Consider the following 21,749-nt stretch of genomic DNA (forward strand, 5'->3'; position numbering starts at 1 on the left):
TATAATAGAAAATATCAACCAAAAATTTGACCCTTTAAAAAGATAAAAAAATTTTCATAATCCTATGACAGAACTATCTGATAAAGAAAAAAGAGACAAATACAAATTACCAATATTAGGAGTGAAAAAAGGGACATTATTACAGATCATACAGTCATTAAAAACTCATAACAGAGTATTATAAACAAGTTTATTCCCATATATGTAAAAATTCAGGTTAAATAGATGAACTTGTAAAAAACTACAGTATACCACATGGAGTCCAGAAAAGATATAATATTTGAAAAGTTTTATATCAATTAAGGAAACTGAATCCACAGATAAACACTTTTCACAAATAACTCTCTGGGCCTAGATGGTATCACTTCCAATTTTTTCCAAATATTTAAGGAAGAAATAAATAATCAATTTTTAGACAATCTTTTCCAAAAATTGGAAAACAGGAAGCACCTCCCTATACTTTTTATGTGTCCAACATATAATATTGATACTTAATTGGACAAAGACAACAAAACATATAAAAATTATAAGTCAATGTCTTGAACATAGATGCAAAACCACTAAACAAAAAATATTTAAATATCAAGTCTAGTGAAAAAGCTAGGAAAAGCTAATACATCACAGCCAAGTTATTTATTCAAAAAACAAAAGATTAAAACATTTGAAATAATTGAAATTAAAAGTTAACCAAATAAAGAAGGAAATCATATAGTTAATACAGGCAGAAAAAACATTTGATAAATTAAAAACGGCTCATGTTAGAAGCATTTAATAGCAACTAGCAAACTAATAATAAAGGAAAACATTCTCAACCTGATGAAGAGTATTGCTATGTACTGAATGTTGGCTCCCAAATTCATATTTTGAAATCTCAATGCCTCATATGATGGCGTTAGGAAATGAGGCATTTCAGAAATGATTAAAGTCTTTATAGGAAAGGCCCAAGGGAGTTCCTTTGTGCCTCCCACCATGTGAGAACACAGTAAGAAGTTGTCAGTCTGTAACCCACAAGAGGGCTTTTATCAGAACCTGACCATGCTGACACCCTGAATTTGGACTTCCAGCCCCTAGAATCATAGGAAATAATTTTCTGTTGTTTATAAGCTACCCAGTCTTTGGTATTTTTGTATAGCAGCTCAAATAGACCGAGACAAATATTCTCCAAAATACCTATATCCAACCTCATACTTAATGTTGAGATGTTGAAGGCTTCCCCTATTATATCAGGAACAACACAGGGTCCTAGCTCCTGAAAGCAGACAAGGGAAAAAAAATTTATATATGTATATATATATATATATATATATACACACACACATATATATGTGTGTGTGTATATATGTATATATATACACACATATATATATATATGTGTATATATGTATATATATACACACACACATATATATATATATGTGTATATATATACACACACACACACACACATATATATGTGTATATATATATATATATATAATGAAATAAAATTTCACTGTTCCCTGATGACATGTGAACATAGAACATCCAAAAGAATTTAAAAGTGAACTTAGTGAAACACTGAATAAAATGCCAAGGTACAGGGTGCCTGGGTGGCTCAGTTGGTTGAATATCCAACTCTTAATTTTGGCATGTGTCATGGGGTCAAGACCTGTGTTGGAAAGTGGACTGCTGATCTAAAATGTATACGAAAACATAAAGGGGTAAAATTAGCTAAGGTGATGTTGAAGAACAGGAACAAAACTGCAGGACTATACTACAAGATATCAAGATTTATCATAAAGTTGTTATAACTAAGATAGTATGATATCGATATAAAGATAATCAGTGAAACAACAGAGTCCAAAAGTGACCCACCTATATAAGGTCACTTGATTTATGATAAAGATTATACTTCAGATCTGTGGGGGAAAGAATGGTGTTTTCAATAAATGGTGCAGAGTCAATCAGATATACAGATTTAGAAAAAGAATTTACGCCTACCCTACACTGTATTGTAGACAAAAAAAAAAAAAAAAAGTGAAGGCAAAACAATTCTTGATTAATGATAAGTCTAAACAGGCAAGGTGAAACAATAAAAGTTCTGAGGATTGTAGAGACCAGAACTTCTTAGTTGTGTTCAAAGCACACCAGAGAGATGCAACCACTTCCAGAGATTCTGTCCAAAGTGACAGGGTGCACAGGTGGGAGAGGTGGGGAGAAGGGAGGAGACAGGAGGGGAGGGGAGGAAGAGAGGAACCCTACTTGGTTTCTGTCATCTTTAATCTCCCACCGGAGCTTACCTTGCTAGACGAAGGTAAAAGTCAGTTGTCAAGGAAGCTTGGAAATACAGCCGACCAGGGGAACCAAGAGTAACAGATCTGAGAGTAGACCAAAAACCAAAACAAAACAGAACAAAACCTGAAAGCAAATTAAACAAACAAAAAAACAAACAAACAAAAACCGCCTGACATGATCAAGTTCAAAAGACAAACATCAGTCAAGAAATAGGAGATGAAGCCCAAGTCAGAAGATGGGAAGATGTAGAAATGAGACAGACAGAAGGGAACAGAAATCATCTGTGAAATAAGAGAGTCCATGCTAATTACAGCAAATGAAGTAATGGGATCAAATGGGCTATTTTATGTATGTTTCACACACAGACTGATCAGGTATGTGAATTCTACCTTGGATGTCATAGGGGCTTCTCTCCACTGTGAGTTTTCTCACCTGCTTCGTTTCTTGAGTTGGATTTGTTAGAGTGAACAAATACTAAGAGGGAATAGTAGTTCACGATGTTTTAAAATGTCAGTCATCTTCATTATTGGTTTGGATGAATCTGTTCCATATGAGATGAATCAGAAAGCTCATGGATGGAATAGGATAATTACTAAAAATAAATTTATTTTTTAAATCTTCCTACTATTATTATCTTTTATTTTAACTTTTAAAAATTCCATTCGATTTTATTTTTAAAAGAACCACCTATTGGAAATTTTAAATCCATCTATGTCTATATATTTCTGTATCTGAATATGCTGTATATACACTCTGAAGGGTAACAAGAAGTTGAATAGTTTGGGGCGCCTGGGTGGCTCAGTCGGTTGAGCGTCTGACTTCGGCTCAGGTCATGATCTCACAGTCCTTGAGTTCAAGTCCCGCGTCGGGCCCTGTGCTGACAGCTCAGAGCCTGGAGCCTGCTTTGGATTCTGTGTCTCCCTCTCTCTCTGCCCCTCTCCCGTTCATGCTCTGTCTCTCTCACTCTTAAAAATGAATAAATGTTAAAAAAAAAATTTAAAAAAAATAAAAGAAAAAATAAAAGAAAAAGAAGTCGAATAGTTAGTGTTGACAATGAACTGAGTATAATCTTTGACTCTTATTCAGCCTTTAAATCGTTAGTATGAGCTGAGGGGAAGGAAAAAACCAACAAAACTCCAAACTGGTTCCAAGAATGGCTTTCCTTTTTAGCCAGTGTTACATTTTTCACAGGATGGGGGAAAAAGCTTTAGTGGCGGCATGCTGGTCTCGGGTAATACTTTTTAGTAATGCAAGAGCTTAGTTGGCTGGGTAACTTGATTACTCTGGAGGGCATGCTATTAGCAGAATGGGAAGGAATCAAAAGAAAAAAAATTTACATTAAGGCCACAGACATGCCATACAATGCAATTACTTCAGGTTTTATATCCAAAAAGCTATTATACCTCCCCCCTCCCCACTCTTTTAGCACTGTGGTATTCTGGTAAGGGGCTTTATAAGAGGCAAGAAATGGATGCTAGCCCAGAAAAACCCAAGAGATTATTTTGTGAATGAAAAAGGCCTGAAGCTGGGAATAAGTCCATATGGATTTTTCTTTTTAGCTCTTTCCAATGAATTGCGGTTATCCATGGCTAATCAATTCACTTCTTTTTGCCTTAGTTTTCACATGGAAATGATCATTCTAGTTTTTTAGCTCAGAAATGCTATACGCATCAAAGAGACAATCGGTACAAAATGCTTTTGTATACCTGACAGGAAAGTGCAGGAGAGTGTCCTTCCAAATCATTACCTGGAATCTCACGGTTACTTCTCAGCAGACATTGTTATGAGGGAAGAGCATTTGGAGTTGGTAGCAGTCAGGACAGGTTAGGTTATGCTGTGGTAACAGATCAGTCCCCACATCTTAGTAGCTTAACAAGCAAAGGATTTAATTTTCATCCATTCAGTGCATCCCACACGGGTGTCCTACGTGGGTCTACAGTGGAAAGCTTTGCTCCAGTTACTCAGATCCCGGCTGAAGAAGCCCACCATCTTGTGTGGCTGCGACCTCAGAAGCATGGTTTCCAGGGTCTCTGTGAGAGGGGAAAGGAGAGCATAGAGCAGTCACACCTGCTCTTCAGAGCCTTGGCCAAAAATGGCACAAATCTCTCTCACTCGTGAGCCCATCGCGTGACTCGATTTACCTGCAAGGGGCCAGAAAATGTCCCATGTGCCTAGGAAGGAGCAGAAAACCACAGAGGGGTGAGCACTGAGCTCTTACCCACAGTCGATTAGAACTCATGATTGAAATATGCAGAGGGGCTCATCAGAAGGGAGCTTTTTACAAATGAGGTGGACCTTTATCACTTCACTCGTGTACATCATCACAGCACATTTCACTCCTGTTTTGGTGGGTGGCCAACCAAAAATTCCTGGGGTTTTAAGGTGAGGCATCTGCACAGATTCAAATTCTCACCTTAAGTGTTAGACTCTGAGCTGTGACCTCTGCTTCCACCAGGAAATCTTAACGAGTAATTTCTCCTTCTAGGAGCCTGTTCTTGTGTTCTGGCTGGAGACAACAGGACCAAAGCCAAGTCAAGGTCTTGAAATTTAAAACAGAGACACAGCTAGTCTTGAGTTTGCTGAGCAGCTTTGAATCCTACATTAATCTAGGTACGTGTACTGCGGGAACTATTTTATAAGCAAGTAACAGAGCTACTTAATGTAAAAAGCGCCTAGCACAGTTCCTGGCATGTCCATAGTAGGTGCTCAATAAATGGCCCTGGTACTCCCTTTACAAAGGAAGTAAGACTCATCCTGGTTTCTATATATGAATATATTTATTGAGATTCTCAGGTAATGATATGCTTCTTACTCCTTTACTTCTGTCTTACCATTTTTATAATTATGAAGCTATTAAAGCTTCTATTGAAAGGTAGGATTTTATTATAAGCCATGCCCTGGAGGTACGGCAGTGGACAAAACTGCCAAAGTTCCCATTTGTGCCTTGTGGTCAAGGGGTTTGGCAGCAATGAGGACAGAGAGCAAATGAATAAACGAGCAGGTAAAATATCAACGAGATGTGTTAGGGAGAGAATTAAGGGCAGGGGTGACATACAGAATGACTTCAGAGAGGTGATGGATCAGCCTGGTTTCCTATGGAAAACAGAGGCAGTACGAGCATTGTGGAAATAAGAAGTTAAGTGAATGTGGAAGGACCTGGACAGCGGAGGTCTGGAAAGCTTCAGACTGGGCGTCAGAGAAGCAATCGCTGGCCCATGTGGAAAAGGCCGAGATCAAAGGAAAGTTCAAGAAGTAGCACAAGACTGACTCTTGAAGCTGGTCTTCTAGGGCTGTGATGTGAGGCTGACTCTCCCAGCTTCCCCCAAATAATGACCTCTGTTTTCTAAATCTTGCTCAAATTCCTTGCCACGGGGAAGCCTAAGGCAGAAATACACAGAAAAGGGGATTCTGGGAAATGTAGTTCTTAGCCTTAGGTGGGCGTGGGGGTTTGGTGGTCAGCAGATGGCAGACAATTTAGCATCAATGATAAGGATGACATTTAAGCTGGGATCTGATGACGGGGAGTCCACTCTCTGGGATGTTAGGGAAACACATTCCAGACAGAGGGAACAGCAAGCACAAAGGCGCCAAAGCTAGAGAGAGTTTCCTGTGTTTTCTGGAAACATCCAGGAGGCCAACATGGCTGGAGATGAGTGAGAGAAGAATGGAAGGAGAGGGACTGGGGGACGAGCAGGGGAAAGGAGTCATGCGGGGGTCCTATCAGCTATAGTGGGCCCATTAGGGGGTCTATGTGTCTGGCTGGCTTGTGCCTGAGTCTTGTGGACAAAGTGTTGGTGGTAGGAGCTGAAGGGGCTGCTTAGAAAGGGCCACTCTGTGAGACCTGAGGGTGCATGCCTTTCTGCTTTGGCATCAGGCAGTGCAGACAGACACGGAGCAGGGCGAAGGGCGTTCATTCACCGCAGCGTCGCCAGAATACAACAGGGTTTCGTGTGCCGAGAATGCAGTCCTGTACCGGAGGCTGGAGACAAGACATTTGGGAGCACCTGGAGACGGTTCCTTTGGAAGAGACATCGATGTTTTTACAGTTGAAAAGAACCATGGTGTCAGAAGGGAGGTGCTGCGTAGCGGGTTTGAATCGTCAACTGACAGATTCAGAAACAAATGTGAGAACTCTCATCCAGAAATAAGCGGATGAAAAAATAGGACAAAACTTTGAGAGGGGAGGTGAAGGTCCAGTGAAATATGGGTTATTGAATGTTAGGGTGGCTCCGTTGTCCTCAAAGCCTGGGTAAAAGCCACGGGGAAACTCAGGTTACATAGACTAAGCCCTTGTCTGAATATTTTAGAAAGCTAAAGGATATTCATTTCCCTTTGGGAATTCAGTGATTTCCTTCCCATTAGATTCATATGCTTCATTGAACCAAGTAGGTCGCTTGGAGTCTTTATTCATCATAATTTCAAACGCAAAAGCTATAGTTTTAGACAGTTCTGTTCTCCTAAAAACATGCTGGCCAGAGTTAAAACAAAGGCAGGTTGGTCTGTGCCCCATTGTCATGACAGTTCTTGGGTAACAAGATGGCTCCAGTGTGCCCATACGTCTCTCCTTCCCATTGTCTGAAATGCACTTGGCCTGTTGTTACAGTCGAACCACAGTTGCCCACGGTGATAATTGCTCATTAAGACTCCCCGTATTGGCTTCCTTACCTTTTCTATCTCACTTCTGCAGTCCCCTACTAGTGCTCACTGCGATCACCTCCCAAATAAACCACTTGTATGCAAATCTGAGTCTCATTGCCATTCTGGGTGGAAAACCTAGCCAAAGCCAACAATCACAGCTGAATGTACGGAGGGTATGCTAGGTGCCAGGTGCTACACAATTCTCATCGAATTGCTAAAACAACCCTCAGAGGTACGTGTTTTATCATTATCATCCCCATTATACACATGAGGAAAACGAGGGGCAGAGTGGTAATGCAATTTACTTATGGTCACCTAGCCGGAACATGGTAGAGCCCGGAATGCACGGGACCCTGATTTTATTGCCATCCCTCCTTCACCAATTTCTGATCAATTTTGTTCCTTTTGGCATCCCATAGGAAAATATTTAATCTCTTTGTCATCCTACTTTCTAAAAATTGCTCCCCACACACTTCCTTCCTCATTATAATATATAATAATATGGTGCTGTTTTTATAAAATCCCCCTAATCTGAGCACTTCTGTAGAAGCATATATTACTGCTGATGGTAATAACAGGCCACCAGCCTCACCAACATCTTAATGTTCCTCACACTTACCAAAGAATGCCTTGATTGATGTATTTCCCCCTGAAGCTCTTGAGACTTGTCTGCTTCTGTGTGAGAGGCTGAGGCTTTGAGCCCAAGGCTTCTCTTTGGAAGGTGATGACTGTGAGGAGAGGAATATGTGTGATGCATTTAGATTGCAATGCCTGTGGGTCTTTGCTGAGGTTCCTCTCTTTGCTTTTTGGGTGCAGTCCCAAAATAGCCCACTTTCCTTCACCCAATTTGATTTCTTCTCTCACGGCCCCTCCGGCAACACTGATACGTTTATCTGCTGTGGCAAAGTGATACCAGTCCGCCCCAGTGTGGAGGCCAAAATATGAGAGGTTGAATCTATGTTTATAGGGCTGTGGATACATCTTTGTCTCTCTCTCTCTCTCTCTCTCTCTCTCTCTCTGTCTCTCTCTCCCCCTGTGTGTGTGACTCAAACTTGGTTTCAGTGTCTATCTTGGGGTTTCTTTGATTGCAGTGGAAACTCTCTTTAAAGAAGCTTAATGTAGAGTCTATGTAATCTTTATATAGACTCAGGTCATAGAGCTGGGTTCCATGACTTCTCCGCTCTTCACGTATAGCATTCACTTCTGCTTCTCTTTGTTTCTGTTTTGATCTCCTCTCTTTCTAGCTGCTGCTTTTTTTGCTAACTCATCTGTTTATCCGTGACAGCGACCTTAGTCCCCGTATTTTTATGACCATTCACCTCAGCTTCCTAGAGCTACATGAATTGGTTTCTGGGCTCTGCTTCTCAGTCCCTGGGAGGCAGAATATGATTTGCCATATGATTTGCCCCATGGGAGCCAAGAGACGGATTGGTGGGGATGATGTTGTTCACCCAACAAGAGTTGCCAGTTTAAGAAGATCTTCTCAGTGGCCCCAAACTGACCTTCATGTTGACTAAAATGTTTTTATTTTAGATACATATCCACTGTTTCTATATATTAAAGGCCAGCACATTTCCCAAACTACACTATAAACATTATCTCACTTAATCCTCACAATTGCCCTGAGATGTAGCTGTAACTATCTCCAGTTTACAGACGAAGAGTCTGTGTGTCTGTGTCTTTCCCAAGGTGAAAGGGCTAGTATTGGATTTGTAATGGAGCTCAGGATTCTGTCTCCCGTCCTGGAGCCCTTCCTTCATGGGCGAAGCTGAGTGGAAGGACTAGTTAGAAAACCGTTTTAAATGCAAGAAGCCTACTTAGCAGATGTCACTGCTGTCCCATGAAGAGAGGAGTGAAGCGCCTGGAGAACATTTTTATTTTTTCACGGGATCAGGTCAGCCCACCAGAGGCGAAGCCTGCCCCCTGATATGTAACAATGTTTCAAGATGATGAGCAAGAAAGCCCTGCTGGCCTGGAGCAGAGTTCCCTGGGGACAAGGCTCAAAGAGCAAGGAGAAGAGAAGAGGTGCAATCAAGAAGGCTCCAGAGCAAAGATAAGCACTTAGAGCCAGGCATTTGGAGAGCAGCAGAGTGGCCTGGACAGGACTCAGGGACGATTCGAGAAATGATTGCATGCAGCCTTGACTGAGACTCAAGAGCAAGAGTAGCCCTTCCCTCCAAGGATCTGCGGAAGTCCCAGCTTTATTGAGATATAATTGAAATGTCTGATGTCTCCTTTGCCACTTAATTTAAGTTTTGGTGTGAGCTGCCCCCTCCCCTCAGGCTTTCCCTCTTGCCCTTTGTCTTAGTCGGAGCTGTTTGTATATACGCTGGAGTTATACTTTGTTACTTCTTCCCCCCCCCTACATACTTATGATACTTTGTATTCTTGAAACTTCTTGGTCCTATTCCCAGGACACTAGGGAACAGGCCTTAGGGAAAAGCACTAGTGTAGGAAAAATACACTAATTCATACAAAATGTTAATGTTCAACAATGGTTTTATCTGCTGGCCAGCCAGCAGTGTCTGCAAATTCTCAGGTTTCCTCTTGACCTAGTGTCTTAACCAAAATGAATGATGCTTTGAAGGAGAACAGCGCTGGCTGTCGTTACCAAAACTTGTGCATTCCCAATTTTCACACGAGGGAGGCTGACTTCTGACCTAAGTAGCTTCAGGCTCAATAAGAAGTAAATGAGTAGTAGAGAGAAAGTTCTCTGGAAAGCGTATGAAGCATCATGCAGGAAAATACTGATGGAGTCCGGGGGATACTAACTTACTAAGTATCCACCATGAGCCAGATACTCTATTGATTACTTTTCTGTACACATTCCCTATTCTTATCATTTTGTGTTTTGGACTTTTGCTTCCCTTACTAAAGATATGTGTGCAAGGGAGAATATTGGTCTCGGGACTCTTGCGACATGCCTGAGGGTTCTGGAAAGTGGAAGACTTCAAGATTTCTCTCCCGAGGTGAGAAGTCATGGCTGAGGGAGATAGGTAACAAAGCTTCCCTATAATGTTTGCAATTATAAATTTTTTTCTTGAACATAGCCCCTGGATTAACAACAGCGACAACATAGCCCATTCATGACAAGCACTGATCTAGGGTCCTCTACTTATATAAGTTAACTTGGCCCTCATAGCATCCCTGTGAGATACATAGTATTATTTTATAAATGAGGACATTGACATAGAGAGGTGAAGTGACCATCTCCAGTCTGCATAACTAGTAAGTGATGAACCCAGGATTCATGCCTAAGGAAGTCTTACAGAATCCAAATTCTTAACCACTACACAATCATCAAAGGTCAGAAGCAAGTTATAGGCACGTCGTGAAAAGCGTGGGAAGGTTCACCTTGACCCACAATACGCATACTGAACATCACATCAACAGAGTTCAGTTATAGTTCAAGTCTATGTCTTGGAAGTACGTTAGGGATTCTGAGTAGTATACCCTATACTGCAGCATAAAATCTGGAAAACAAAAATTGAAAGCATGGAATATTTTCAAATGGAATAAGGTATGGTTTCTAGTCATCATATTAATCTGCCTTTATCTCCCTCTCACTTTATTCTCCCTCTCACTCTCTCTGCCCCTCCCCTGTTCATGCTCTGTCTCTCTCTGTCTCAAAAATAAATAAACATTAAAAAAAATTTAAAAAAAAAGACGGAGAGGGCCACATCTCATAGTTTCAGGTGGGGCTGGCCCCACCAGAAAGACCAACCATGTGACTTAGGTTGGACACTTTGAGTAACCAGATGTCAACTGATTTAGAGATTACATTTAACCACATAGTCATGCCTATGTAACAAAATCCAACCCCACCCCCCCCCCCCCAAAAAAAAAAAAAATCTAAACACTGGTGCTCAGGGACACTTCCTTGTCTGGCAATACTCCATGCATATTGTCATGCATCAATACTGGGAGTGGGATGTGTCCTGAGGAGTAAGGCCCAGTCCCTTGCATTTCTCTCCTCTAACCAAAGCTGAATCACAGGCACCCCCACTCCCAACTGATAGACTTGTGGGTCCTGGGGAGGTAGAATAGGATCAAAGAAAATGCTTGAGTTTTGGAAACCAGCATTTGTAATGGAACACTGACCCTGTCACTTATTAACAGAATGTGTTTGGAAGGTCATTTAATCTCTGAAAAGTAGAAAATAGAATCTATTGCAGGGTTATTGCAAAGATTTGGGATAATGAATATAACACGTCTAGCAGAAAGTAAGCCTTATTTTAATTAATATATTTTTGTCATTATTATTAAGATATGGATATTTGAGGCCTTGAAATGAGGTCAGGGTTCATGGGAACTTGGTGCCCAGAAAAACTCAAAATAGCTGGAACTACTACTAGATTTAGTCTACTGAAATTATGAATCAAATACGCTTATTTTAATTCATCTATTGGCAGCTAGAATCTGTTTTTGAGTAATTTTTTTCATTAACAACACAGTGATATATTGTCTGATCTCCTGCATACTTACGACCTCTCCTTTTGTTTCTTTAGATGTGACCAAAAACTTGTCTTGAGTTAAAGTCACTACTTTTCAAAAAATGTGGTAGTCGTTGTGGTCATTTTTTCACTTAGTATTACAAAGAAAGCAAATGCCTGTCTGATTTTTGTTCCTTTGTGTGTGTGTGAGTGTCCGTGTGTTGTGGCTGTTTCTACGTATATGCACACACACCTGTCAAAACATTTGAGGGATATTTTATCTACTTAATTTAATTTAATTTAATTTAATTTTGTTTTTATCACAAATATGCAGCCTTTAACACCTAACATTTCACATTCTGGTAAGTTTTCTTCCCCCCCCCCCCCCCCCCCCCCCGCCATAGTTTTATTGAGATAGAATTAACATACGATGCTATAGAGGTTCAGCATAATGACTTGACTTACATCAATTGTGAAAGTGATGACCACAAGTTTAGTTAACAGAAGGGTATTTTAAATGGAAAAAAAATTGTTGGTATTTGTCTGGGTGTTGGTTTCTTTTCATTACTTTTTTTTTTTTTTGCAAAATATTTCAATCTTCAAAATCAATTTTTTCAGGTAAAAAAGTTTCTGTTGTTCCTTTCGTCATTGCTTCAGTGATGTCTTATTCTTTTTAGATTCCTTTTGTAACTTTATCAAATCTCTATACATTTGTCTTCCATATCTCTTAGCTTTCTCTAATCACTTAAAACTTTTTATCTGCTTCCCCTGAGTTTGGGGGTACTTTCTAGTTGGCCTACTACTTTACAAATTAGAATTTCTTAAAAAAATTGTTTTGTTTAAATGTTTATTTAGTTTTGGGAGACAGAACATGAGTGGGGGAGGGGCATAGAGAGGGAGACACAGAATCTGAAACAGGCTCCAGGCTCCAAGCTGTCAACACAGAGCCCGACATGGGGCTCAAACCCACAAACCGTGAGCTCATGACCTGAGCCGAAGTCGGATGCTTAACCAACTGAGCCACCCAGGCGCCCCCACAAATTAGAATTTATTAAATAATTAACTTGTTTGACAGCCTCCATTAATTTCATTAAATTTTTTTATCTGTGCTTTTTACCTCCGTGTCTGATATGGTTTGATAAAAACAGATTCCCCTATTGTAAACACATAATATAGATGCTCTAAAGCCCTTCTTTGTTCCTTGTGGCAAATTTATGATTTTATCGGAACACATTTGGTCCGAATGCTCATGGTGATCCCTTTCTTTTAAGCTATTATATCTTTTTGATATGTCTTGTGCCTTTTTTCTTCGTTGTTCCCTTTCACAAAGGAATAGTTAGGCTTGTCAGGGAATGGGAAATGAGAACCGTTCTATCGGCCATGGGCATGGACCACTGTTTGAAATTTTTATGCCCAGATGAAGGGTAAAAGACAGTCTTTGGTTTCATTTTGCCACTTCAAAGATCCTTCAGCCTGTGGGGAATGGGGCTAGAGGAGAAGCCAGAGCCAGAGCTGGAGAAGAGAGTCAGAGCCAGTTATATTTGGGAACTCTGCCCAGAATTTCTATTTTGTGTTTGGCATGCAGTCCGGATTTTTCTGGGGCAGGGCCCTTGCTATTGTCTCACATTCTTTAACATCGAATGGTATCATTGACCCTACTCTTTACCAAGTGTGACCATCAGGACCAAGGTCAATTTGGGGGAGCCTGGATGACTCAGTCAGTTAAGTGTCTGACTCAATTTCGGCTCAGGTCATGATCTCACAGTTTGAGCCTCTGCACTGTCAGCACAGAGCTTGCTTAGGATTCTCTCTCTCCCTCTCTCTCTCTCTCTCTGCCTCTCCCCCTTTTGTGCTCGCTCTCTTTCTTTCTCAAAATAAGTAAACAACCTTTTAAAAAAAGGATCAAGGTCAATTTTAACCAGGCTGAGTGCCACTGCAGGGTCCCTGTGCAGCATGGCCTCCCATAGGAGGGTACTTTTGCTGTCACTGATGGGATATAGATTTCTCCTTCTTGCTCCCCTCTCTGATTCCCCTACCACCTATTACCTATCCTGACTTCGCTTTCTTTTCCAGCCCTCAGAGCCTTCGCTCCTCTGAGTTAGGCTTCCAGTCAGCATCTCCTTACATAAAAGCAGAAAGGATAAATCAGCTGAGAAAGGCAGCTGAGCCCACAGTTCAGGTACATGGGGAGTTTGCTTGACTGGGAGTTGGTTTTCTTTTAGGTATTTTCCTGGGTCTCCTCTTAGATGTTCGGGATTAGAGTCTCTAGAGGACAAGGTTGATATCTATATTTCTAAAACTTAGTTTCCCGACTGGGGTGCGGCTGGCCCTTGGATCCCTGCCGGCTATTTGCAAGTGTCGAGTCTGAGAGCAAGAACGGAAAAAAAATGCGCTAAGGTGCCTTTCTAGCACTTTCTGAGCACCTACTTTATGCAAAGTGCTGTGCTCTGACTGTGCTGCTGCGTAGGACGGAGAGAAGTACGAGGGAGGAATGTACAACCTAATTAGGCAGAAACAGTTCACGTCTATCCAGCGCTCACCACACCCCAGGCACTTCCCTCGGCACTTTACACACATTAGCTGGAATGATCCTCACGGTAACCTCAGGATTTGGAAACCACTATTTTCCTTCCTCCACCACTAGGGAAACAGACGCTTAAAGGGGGTTAAGGAGCTTGGCAGTGCGTCACGCAGGTGGCGGGTGGCAGGTCTGAAATCTGAACACGCAAAGTCTGTCTCCAGGCTGCATTTTGACTAAGGTCTATTGCCTCCCCCAGAAGGAGATAACGGACAGCGTCGTTTGTCTGTGGTTAGGCCGAGGAGGAGTTCAGGCTCTGAATACTATGTGTGTTCAGTGGGGGCGATGTGTCGCCGAGCAGGCGATGGGACTGGGAGGGGCGGGGCCCGGAGCCTCGGAGGAGTCAAGCTCTCGGAGCAGCTGCGTTCAGGCTGCACGCGTGTGCTCTGCCGCGCATGCGCCCTGGACCCCGCTTCCCTCCTTCTCCCCAGTTTCCCATTTGCAGCCATCGTTGATGGAGGCTCTACCCACCTGCGTTTGCGAGAAGCCTGAATGCTCCCTTGTCTGTTTTTAAGCCGTTTGCCTATGACAGAGTATGAATAACAAGATCGGAAACATCTCTATTATAACTTTAGAGGCCCTGTGTGCCATTTCAGCGTCATTTTGTTGCTTTTCCTTTTCTCCCTTGGATAGTAAAGATTGGCTACCGGCTCTGGTCTTTTTAAAGAAGCAGAAGAGGGTCATTTACAAGCTTTTGGGATAATTTATCCAAGCGGACTTTCAAATGTTTTGTACACACCTAATATAAACAGCTTGTAAAAATGCAGCATAAAATGCAACAGTCACGTTCAGGCTAGCTTCAGAAGGAAAAGAGGTTTTCAGTGTTGGTTTCTTTCCTGTGACGTCGGTGGGATTTGGTAATATATTATGTCATTGTTATTACTAAGAATTTAGTAAGTGATTAACTGCACAAGGTGTTTCGGTCGGCTTCACGCAGAGAAAAGGAGAGAAACGGTCTCTGCTACCAACGGATGCACTATTTAAGATGAATTTAAGGCAACTGTCACTGATATAAATATTAAATAAAACCAGAAAAGATGAAGCCCCTGTGACAGAGGCGGCACATCCTAGCATTCGGTGTTCAGTGTCGAGCACGCTATAGTGTAGTATTTGACAACACAGATTTTGAAGCCAGACTGCCTGATTTCAGTTGTCCACATTCCACACATATCTCCAACCTTAGGTAAGTCACTTACGCGGTCAACCTTCTGATCTGTAACATGGGGATGCTAAGCATATCTATCTCACAAGGCTATTTTGCTTATGAAATAGGTGTTCATATAGCACATATTACAGAAAACTTTCCATATTATTTATATGTGTCACATATTCATGTATATAATATATATAATAGTGGAAAATAAAAAAAAATGGCAGTAAAATTACAATAAATTTATTGCCTGGATGTTCATTACAAAGGCCCTGTGCTTGATCAGAGACATTACCACAAGACAGTGTTGGCTAAGCTTTGTTTCCCTATGGGTAAAAGCAAAGTAGAGAAATGGAAACATTTCTTATATATTGGTGGATTTTACTTAACCAAGGGTGTATGTGGTGCTTACCATGGGCCAGGCTCTGGTCAGAGGACTTATATTTGTTCACCTAAATGGGGTCTTCTACTCTCATTCGTCTAAAGAGGAGACTGAGATAATGTAAAGACCCTAAGTCACACAGTATGCTAGTGGCAGGCCTGAATTCAGACGGTCTGTCGGGTGTCTTGGCCGGTGCTGGTATGTGTTACAGCACTATGCTACCTTTCTCAGTACGTACATGTTGGAGTCACGGAGCAGAATATTTTCCCTCCATACGCACACAGCCTTGAGAACAGAAGAGTAAAAGGTACAATGTAAACGTGTTTCTTTGCTTGCTTATCCCAGCTGACTCGGCCACTGCTGGATCCTTAACCCTAAGGAGAATATCAGATAAAAGGCCTGACGGCAATCCCAGGGATGAGGGCCAAGAGAGCAGTGACATACATGCTAACTTTTCTGCAAAGGCCAATGTCCGGCCTCCCATTCGTTACCTTGTTACCTTCCCTTACCGACTCATGGACCCGTAAGCTGGAACGGGCCTTCAAACAAAGCTTCTCAAACCCGAAACTGCATGCGATTTGTTCTGGGATCTGGGTAAAGATCCTGATTCTGTAGGTCTGGGGGAGATGACAGTCCCTGCTAACAAGCTCCCAAGGGGATGCTTCAGGTTCCTGGATCACAAGGAAGTTCTTTGTGTCAACTTCTTTCTTTTACAAATGCAAACCACGAGGCCTAAGAAGGTCCGGAAGTTACCTCTGGCCCCCTGCTTAGAGTGAGGTCTGTCAAAAAACATATCAAAGACAAACATCTCACCTTTGCATCACTCAAGAGGGGCCTTCTCATTGATCCTTACAACGTCTTCGTGAGGTTATACTCTTCTGCTTATAATCAAGTGACATGAGGCATAGGCTTGAAGAAAAATGACCTAATCTGAGCCCGTTCAATAAGCTGTGCTGCACCTGGAGTGTGAAGTCAGTTTAGTCTCAACCCCCGAAGTGTCATGATGTAGATCAGACAACTAGGGAAATCCACACTGTCAGCATTAACATGTGTTATGGACACGGATTCAGGACTATCGGTCTGGACCCTGTTAAACTTGCCCTCTTCCTCCATTTTAGTCACTCAGCTTACCAACCATTAAGCGGAGTTTCAGCCTGGAAGGTCGTATGATCTTCTCCATGGAGGCTATTTACGCCACTCGCATGTCTCCCAGACGTTTGAGGAAAACGCCGCTGACAGAAACCCCATGACGTTTTTGTGTTGTTTATATCTGACACCTGCCCGGGGATAGGTTCTTTCACCTGTTGACTTATTTATACCTCCTCTGATTCCACAGAGGATAGAAGGCCATTGAAAATGATTTTAGAAGAGGTCTTAGTCGGTTGCCCTAGAATTTGTCTCATCACCGCGATCGAAGCTGGGGCAGCTGGTGAGCCACTGCTATGGGCCAGGGTCTCGGCACATCTCATTGAATCTGTACACTGATCTGCTTCAGTTGGTACTGAGACTATAACTATAAACATGAGAAAACCAGTGGGGCGCCCGGGTGGCTCAGTCGGTTGAGCGACCGACTTCAGCTCAGGTCATGATCTCGAGGTTGGTAGGTTCCAGCCCCAGGTCGGGGTCTGTGCTGACAGCTCGGAGCCTGGAGCTGCTTCGGATCCTGTGTCTCCCCCTCTCTCTGCCCCTCCCCCGCTCATGCTCTGTCTGTCTGGACCTCTGAGTCTTTTCCTTACTCCTTCCTCCCTTCCACCTTTGGTACCTCATTTTCTCTCTGCTAGCTCTCACATTAAAAGCAATATCTGCTTCCATTTACTCACAGAGAGAATTTTATTTTAGGTATAGTTTTTTGAAGGTGATGGAGTATAAGCCCTAAGATTCTTTAGTTGTGGAATTTTGGGCATTCGTTGAAGAAGACTGAGTTAAAGACCTTCCTGTCCCTTTAAATCATACCTCGTGGTTGTCTAACTACTTTCTCTGCATCAGGGTTTCCCAACCTCAGCACTATTGATAACTTTGGCCAGATGATGCTCTGTGGTGGGGGGAATCTGTCTCTAGACATTGCCAGATGTCCCCTGGGAGGCCCCAAATCAACCCTAGTTGAAGACCACTGGTCTTCACTAAAGTTAAGTTCTGCTAAAAGTGATGATATAGGAACAGAACCCAATTCTAACAGGCTTTAGACTCTACATCTATAGTTCATTAAGCCTATGACTGCCTGAAACACAGACAATGCAAAGTAAATAAATTTTTTTTCTAGGTGTTAAGAGGCTTGACTTCTTACTCCTACTTCCCTATAAATATTATTTCTGCTTTTAAAAATATAACACACTCCAGTGGATAATAGCACAGTCAGTGCTGAAAACAGATCACAGATTAAATTTCAACTCTATTTCCTGCCTGTCTAAGCTTGGGCAAAATGAACTTTTGTGGATCTCAGTTTTTACATTTGTCAAATGGGACTTTTTTTTTTTTTTTTTTAATGGAACAACACCTTCTTTACTTCTCCTGATTCTACAAAAGAGGGGGGGAAATTGTCAGCTTGTGGAAGGAACCCTTTTCACTTCCCCCTGACCCTCACTCCTGCCTCCCCAGGAGCGAAAGAGCCACTTGACGAATTTGGTGATGGCACTGAGCATGTCCAGCTCAAGCCCTTTTCCCTCCAGGTCTGCCTACATGCCAGTCTCTGTCCTCAGCTGCCCCTGTGCTCTTCCTGCTGGTGGCCAGGTATGACTGGGGGTAAAGTATTAGGAATCCTGCTGGAGGCTCCGTGGGAGCCATGCTCCTCCATCCAGTTGAAAAGTTGGCATTTTGGTCTGATTCTGCTCTCTTCACTGGTTCCACTTTCAGGTTGTAAGGAAGATGTTCTCTATGGCTCCACAAGTCTCAGCAGACCTACTTAGAACGACTGGGAAGAAGGGTGGTGGGGAGGAAATAAATAGATAAATGCAAATCCCCCAATCTGGTTCCTGTTGCATGCAGACATCCGTTAGTTAATTCCCATTAAAAAAAAATTAAAAAAAAATTATGATGTATTGCTTTCTTTGAACAAATTAAATTTTTCTTAAGCTAAACACCCCCTTTAAAAAATGTTCATTTATTTTTGAGAGACAGAGAGAAAGAGAAATAGGGTGCGTGAGACAGTGTGGGGGAGGGGCAGAGAGAGGGAGAGAGACTCCCCAGCAGGCTCCTTGCTGTCAGTGCAGAGCCCGATGTGGGGCTTGAACTCACGAACCACAGGATCATGACCTGAGCTGAAATCAAGAGACGCCTAACTGACTGAGCCACCCAGGTGCCCCAGTTAGGGCTAAATACCCTTTTAGGTTTGTCTCGTTCATAAGCCACGCCAGGGGAGGAACGAGGTCTGTGGGAGGAAAGAACTCAGATCCTCACTGCAGTGTGGAAGTAAGGAGCCTCATTATTTCATTTAGAAAGTAGTGGCCTGAACAGATTTCATAGTTTATCCTTACAGTGGGGTTTGTTTGGCTTTTATCTTAAAATACAACTTCCTATTTCTCAGAACCAGCAGTTCTCTGAGAGAATTTTCTCAAGATTGTTTTTCTGTATTTCTTTCCCTCCCATTTGTCTCCGTTTTCTTATTAATTCTCTCTCTTGTTCTCTCTCTTGCTCACTGTCCTCCCCTTCCCTTCTCTTACTTTTTTTTTTAAAGAGCTGTGGATATTTTATTTTATTTATTGATTTTTAAAAGTTTATTTATTTATTCTGATGGAAAGAGAAAGCATGAGTCGGGGAGGGGCAGAGAGAGAGGGAGAGAGAGAGAATCCCAAGCAGTCTTTGCACTGTCAGCACAGAGCCTGACATGGGGCTCGAACCTATGAACCAGGAGATCATGACCTGAGCCGCAGTCGGACGCTTCATGGTCTGAGCCACCCGGGCACCCCCCTTCTCTTATGCCTTTATTTCCTTCCCTCCTCTCTTTTGATTTTTGTAAGTTGAGAGGCACATAGCATCAGAGTGCCTTACTGTTGGTTCACAAGAACTTTGGGCGAGTGGTTCATAATTTCTTCACCCTGAGGAACAGTCTCCGCAAAAATGGGAAGGGAGGGGTTGGTGCACGATTTACAGCAGACTTCCCTGAGTGTGGGGCTCCCTGCTTGCTTATCACCGGCAGTGCCCTCCAGTGACACACAGCAAGGTCCTTGCACAGAGAATGTGGGAGGCCAGGGTTCCGGGCCAGAGGATACCGGCAGCAAGATGCATAGGGTAACACGTGAATGCCACCCATTCTCCTCTCCCCTCCTCATCCAACTATTTCTGGAGAATGAAGCCAGGGTGGCCTGAAGTCAAGAAACCCATACTGGACCCCTAAAATGCTTGCAACCGATCAGCAAACACCTTCTCCCTGCTCCCCCCACCCACTTGGAGCTTGGATCCTCCTGTGGGTCATTTGCCACATCTTTTTGTAATAACGAGGGAGTCGTTAAGGTGTTTATCCCATCTATTGCTTTTGGAAGCAGCATGTTCATTTAAATAATTACCTAGTCATTTAGTTAATGCATTCTTTTTTAAACTTGACTAACTACAGCGTATGTGGTTCTGATGGGGGAAAAAAAAAAGCCCCCTTTATGTAATAGCGCTGTTTTTCTCCCCTTGCAAAATAAATGCAACACAATTATTTTACCGCGGAGAAATTAGCTCATTTGCAAATGCCACCTCAGAACGCAAGAAGAATGGCATTTATTGAAGCACTAATAAAGGCACCATGTTAGAATAATTCTATGCTGACGGGCCCACAATCACTCAATATTTTAAGAGCTGTCATCACGCCAGCGTGAGCTGCTTGCAAAAGTACAAATTTATGCTGTGACATCATGGCACTAAGAGTATAATTGGAATAAAATTACCCAGCTTCTCTCTGGCATTTGCTGGTATTTCGGAGCCCTCCGCTGCCCACCCAGAGTGGATCTTTGGTTTCGCACCAGCAGCCACACTCTCCGCGAATGGAGGATGTACCAGGGCTCACGCTGGTGAGTCCTTCAGGTTTTTCTGGAGGACACTTTTCAGTAGGTGCTCAATGGCCTGTGCTGTTGCTAGAAAGCTGAAAGAATCACAAATCAGCCAGAGCCACTCTTTAGATATGGATAATTAAGCAAACAGCCACCACACAATGGCTGAAGACCTCCTCGTATCAGTTTTAGCGAGTTAATAAATTCCAGTCATGGCCTGTGGTTAACTGCGACGCTTGAACAAATGAGAGCGTCTGCATGAAAATCGGGGCTTTTAGGATTCACCCTTATGACTTTCCGGCGCCTCTTTATTCTTCCTGGAGCTGGGGGTGGGGGCGGGGGCGGTGAGAAACAACAACCCGACGGGAGACGGTGGGGGTGGGGGTGGGGAAAGGGCACAGGCTCACCTGTCATGTTCAGACTTAACACCCCGCTTGAAATCTCGCGACGCCTCATCGCCCCTTGGGCATCATCAGACGGGTTCCACTCCGCGGAAGGAAGCGTTACTGTGCCCCCGCAGATCAGGGTTGAACTTCGGGAGAGGGTGAGTGTGTTTGGGCACGCACAGGTGTGCCTGTGTGTCGCGGGGTTTGCCAGGGAGGGGCGGTGGGAATACCGCCCTTTGGGGCGCACACCGCGCCCCTCGCCTCGGTGGTTCTCCAAGGGTGCCGCTGGGCGAGGTTGCCTGCAGCCTCCGCGACTGCCGAATGAATGTCTTCAGTGAGCTTGATGAGATGGTTAATTTGGATGTAAGAGAGGAAATGTTGTAATTAACGGCCCGGTAATTGGTAAACATAACACATTCATGGGAGTGGATGACAGAATATAGCGGCTGGTTAACTGGGGAATACAGATGATGTGTGCACTTAGGCCATAGCTGTGTGATAGACTTTGTGGGGGGCAGAATAATGCTCCCCCCAAGATGTCCACATTCTAACCCCCAGAATCTGTCAATACGTCTCTTACGTGGCAAAAGAAACTTTGTGCATGTGACTTACTTAAGAGACTTGAGATGGGGAGAATATTCTGGATTATCCATGTAGAGCCAATAATCACAACAGTACTGGTAAGTGAAAGAGGGAGGCAGGGGGGCCAAGAGTCAGAGAAGGAGATGTGATGGCAGAAGCAGGGTTGAAGTGACGTGATCGCTGGCTTTGAAGTTGCAGGGAGAGGCCTTGAGCCAAGGAATGGGTGTAGGCCCAGGAGCTGGCAAAAAAAAAAAAAAAAAAAAAAAAAACAAAAAAAAAAAAAAACAAGAAAAAAAGAAAAAAAAAAAAAAAAGGAAACAGATACTCCCCAGACCTTCTAGAAGGAATTCAGCCTTCTG

Source organism: Panthera leo, chromosome D4, assembly GCF_018350215.1.
Source record: "Panthera leo isolate Ple1 chromosome D4, P.leo_Ple1_pat1.1, whole genome shotgun sequence".
NCBI classification, from domain to species: domain Eukaryota; kingdom Metazoa; phylum Chordata; class Mammalia; order Carnivora; family Felidae; genus Panthera; species Panthera leo.